Source organism: Physeter macrocephalus, chromosome 19 (assembly GCF_002837175.3).
Source record: "Physeter macrocephalus isolate SW-GA chromosome 19, ASM283717v5, whole genome shotgun sequence".
NCBI classification, from domain to species: domain Eukaryota; kingdom Metazoa; phylum Chordata; class Mammalia; order Artiodactyla; family Physeteridae; genus Physeter; species Physeter macrocephalus.
The window spans coordinates 1,495,774-1,500,500 of NC_041232.1; positions in this window are offsets into that span (position 1 = coordinate 1,495,774).

Here is a 4,727-nt window from a genome sequence, read left to right on the forward strand (position 1 = left end):
AGCTGATCTCCCTGTGCTATGCGGCTGCTTCCCACTACATATCTATTTTACGTTTGGTAGTGTATATATGTCCATGCCACTCTCTCACTTCATCCCAGCTTACCCTTCCCCCTCCCAGTGCCCTCAAGTCCATTCTCTACGTCTGCATCTTTATTCCTGTCCTGCCCCTAGGTTCTTCAGAACCATGTTTTTCTTTGTTTAGATTCCATATATATGTGTTAGCATATGGTATCTGTTTTTCTCTTTCTGTCTGACTTACTTCACTCTGTACGACAGTCTCTAGGTCCATCCACCTCACTACAAATAACTCAATTTTGTTTCTTTTTATGGCTGTTACTCCTCCATTTTTGCTGACATCATTCCTTAGTTGGGCTTCTGACAGAGCAGACAAAAGCATCTTGACAAGAGATTTACTTAGTTATAAAGGTACGCATTGGGATGGTGATTCTCAAACTTTAGTGTGCATAAGAAATAATTAGAGGTGATGATTATAAATGCATATTCCTAGATCCCACCACTTATGTCTGGGGCCTGGGAATCTGCATTTTGGCAGGTGCTTAGAGGCCCCCCTTTGGAAGCACCAGTCTCACACAATGAACAAAGTAATAAACAAGTTGGGAGGTTGTGAGGAAGATGGTGTGAATGTATTCATTTCACATTTTTCACAGAAGAGAGCCAAGAGAAACCAGGTAGAGTTGAGAAATCAAGATATGGGAGAGACTTCCCTGGCGGTCCAGTGGGTAAGACTCCACGCTTCCACTGCAGGGGGCCCGGGTTCGATCCCTGGTCAGGGAACTAAGGTCCCGCATGCCACAAGGTGTGGCAAAAAAAAAAAAAAAAAAAAGACATGGGATGAACGCTTTAGAGTTATGGAGGTACCCTACGAACTGGAAACAAACAGTGAAGGGAGGCGACTTCCAGGGAGGGGCTGGAGTGGGACATGGCAACTTTGACTTTTTTCTTTACAGTTTGAACTTTCTTTTCTCAAATACAGATGTTATCTTTATATATTAAAACAAACAAACAAACAAAAGCGATGGAGAAGTCAGTAGGAGGGGGCTACTGGCCAACAACCCCGCCTTGTCTCCTCAGGGCCTTGGCCAGCCCAGCCCTGCCTACCATCCCTTGGCCAAGGGCTGTGGCTGCACCATGCAGCCTGGCACTTTGGGAAGGGCACTACAGACTGGGGCTCCTCTCCTTCAGCTTGGACCATGCCCTTGCCACCTCCCTCCAGAGAAGTGGGCACTGGCAACTGAGTGCCAACAATATGAGGAGGACGCTATAGTATAAGAGAGTCAGGAACCGCAACCTAGAGTCATAGAGCCCTGGCCTCTCTGGGCTGCAAGGGATCTTCCCAAGGTCACATAGTGACCCAGTCCTTCCCAGAACCAGTAGTCTTTGGGGCTTAAAAACATAAGCATAAAATCAAAAACAAACTTTGCTTGAAAGCTGGCTGTGGGCAGTTGGCTCAGCCTACACCGTGGACTCACCAGCCAACTGCTTCAGAGGTCTGGGCAGGGGCCACCTGACAGGATGTGCTAGGAAGCCAAGTGGGGATGGCTGCTTCTGGGAGAGGGATGAGTGATGACAGTCATGTCCCTGGACAGCAGAGGGTTGTGGCTCTCACTGGCCCTCCGGCTCTGCAGGGCTGTTTTCAGGGTGAAGGTTATCTAGCCCAAAGCCCTCCCATCCAAAGCCAGAGACTCGCTGTCCTTTCCACAAGGACGTTTGGGAGGTGTCTCTCCCTTCCCAAACATCCTATGCCAGCACGGGACATGCCTCCAAACAGAAAAGTCAAAAAAGCTCCCCCTCTCCATGGAGCAGGAGTGGGGAGGGAGGGATCAATGTTGGGTGGAGGGGGAGCCTAGGACCAGAGCCTCTGACACCTCCAGCCAGGGTGACACTGCACTCTGATGAGCAGGTTGACCAACTGGGAAGTTAGCGTTTTGGGGTTTCTCACAGTATAGTGAGAAGTCAGGGAGGGCCGCTGCAGCAGAGAGGCTGCTCAAAAGAAACCACGCATGAGCTGGGCCTGGTGGCTGGCAAACTTTGGATGCAGGAAGGCAGGGAGCACCCCTGTTTTCCTCTAACAGGCGCCACCACTCAGGCCAAGGTTGCCTCTTGCTCTACAGGCCTCATGAAATGAGCTCTGGGAGGCCCAGGGAACCCCATGGCAACACCTCGAGGCCCTCTCCAGGTCCCAGTCCACAAGGCAAACACTAGTTCTGCTCTCACCCCTGGCGTCAGGAGTGGTGAGAACCAGCTCTGACTCTTCCACCACAGTTCTTGGCCAGGTGTGGGTCAGTATCTCCCACCTTCAGCTTCTTTACTTACCTGTCAATTGGCTGATAAGTGTGTCCCAGGTGTCATCAGCACAGTGCCAAAACCCATCTGAATTGACCAGCCTGTGATGTAATGATGACAGCAGCAGCAAGCATACTCACCTGGCACCTGCCACGTGCCAGGCAAGGTTTAGAATGATGCACATATATGATTCTAATTTTGTCCCCGATTCTGATGTGTGGGTTTTTTCCCACCACCAAGTGATTCTCCACCACCAGCTAGGTGTCCTACAATTTAACTCAATTCTGACACTATCTACCTAGAGACGGCATCAGATTCCAAAGGTTGAGGGCTCAATTCCACAAGACTGTCCCCACTTCAGATGCCAATTGTAAGTCCAGATTGTTACCTGTGCCTCTGACCTACTGGCTATAAATCAGAGGTTCCCACGACCTCTCCTTTTGGGTTTGACTAACTTGCTAGAGCAGCTCACAGAACTCAGAGAAACATTTTACTTACTAGTTACCCATTTATTATTAAAGGATATATATATCAAAGACAGCCAGATAAAAAAGATGGTTAGGGCAAGGTATGGGAAGGGATGCATGCCCTCTCCAGGCACACCACTCTCCCCGAACCTCCAAGTGTTCGCCAACCTGGAATCTCTCCGAACAGCGTCCTTCGGGATTTTTATGGACGCTTCATTAGAGGCATGATTGAATTAAGTCATTGGCCATTGTTGATTCATTCAACCTCCAGCCCCTCTCCCCTCCCCGGAGGTTGGAGGTGAGGGGGTGGGACTGAAAGTTCCAACCCTCTAGCCTCCTGGTTGGCTTCCCTGGCAACCAGCCCCCATCCTTGTGTGCTTCCCGCAAATCACCTCATTAACATAACAAAAGACACTTTATTACTGCTATCATCACTTAGGAAATTCCATGGGTTTTAGAAGCTAGGTGCCAGGAACAGGGATGAAGACCAAATACTTATTGCTTATTATAAACCACAATATCACAGACTCTAGCCCTTGGGCTTTGCCATTAGCACACCCAGACGAAAACAGAATACTGTGATATGCCACAGGGCTATGGAGCAGCAGAGTCAGATCTAACCAGGCAGTTGACTGAGCTGGGATTCTTGGCCAATTGGATGGAAGGAAGGAAGGAAAGAACGAACAACAGGCCCAAAATGGAGTCACCTGTGCTAAGCCCCACATCACCAAACCTAGACTTAATAACTAACTTAATTACAGTGTCAACCTCTCCCACAAATGGAATCTTAAGCCAATCAATCTGTAATTACCTGGTTATTACTAGTGAAGTAATTCACTCTACAGGCCCCTACACTCCCCTAAAGGAAGGTGGCCTTGCCTGAAACAATCAGCTCTTTGCTAGAGTAACTTCCTTGTCCCACCTCCTTCTGTCTATAAAACTTTCATTTTGTACAGCTCTTTGGAGGTCCTTTCTATTTGCTAGATGAGATGCTGCCCAGTTCATGAATCATTGAATAAAGCCAATAAGATCTTTAAAATTTACTCAGTTGAATTTTTTCTTTTTTTTAACACTATTCTGCCCCACCATTAAGTCCACAAGAACATGACTATTCATCTCTATAACATCAGGGTCCACCAAAGAGCCACCTGGGTAACCCCAATAAATGTTTGCTGAACGAAAGAATGAAAATGAGTACGCACAAACCTCCAGTATATAAAATAAACTCTTATTATAACTGCAGGGGATATGTGTGAAATTAATAGAAAAGTATCACAATAAAACGAATCATAATAATTGGAGGTCCACATGAAGACGTCAGACATTTGGAAACAGTGTGGACACTCAAAAGGCGTGGCTAGTTCTCAACGTCAGGTTTCACAGGGCCAAAGTCAAGGTGTGGACACGGTAACATTCTCTTCTGGAAGCTTCCACACTCGCTCGAGTTGCTGGCAAAATTCAGTTCCAACATAGTTTGTTTTTGGTTTTTTTTGGCCGTGCCATGAGGCTTGCAGGACCTTAGTTCCCCAACCAGGGATCGAACCCGTGCCCCCTGCAGTGGAAGTATGGAGTCCTAACGACTGGACCGCCAAGGAATTCCCCCAACATAGTTGCACGAGTGGGATCCGTTTCCTTGCTGGCTGTCAACTAGAGGTCATTCTCAGTTTCCAGAGGCTGCCTGCATTCCCTGGCTCGTTGTTCCCTCAAAGCTGGAAATGGCAGGCCAAGTACTTCTCACACTTTGGCTCTCTGACCCTGTCTGCCTCGTCCCTCCCACCAGGTCTCTGATAGCTACCTTCTGCTGTGCTTCTAAGGGCTCACATAATTCTACTGCGCCCACCCAGGTAATCCATGATGAGTTGTCTCATTTAAGGTCAGATGATTATAACCCTCATTCCACCTGCAAAGGCTTTCACAGCTATGCAGAGAGCAGCATTTGATTGAATGGCCGAGGCG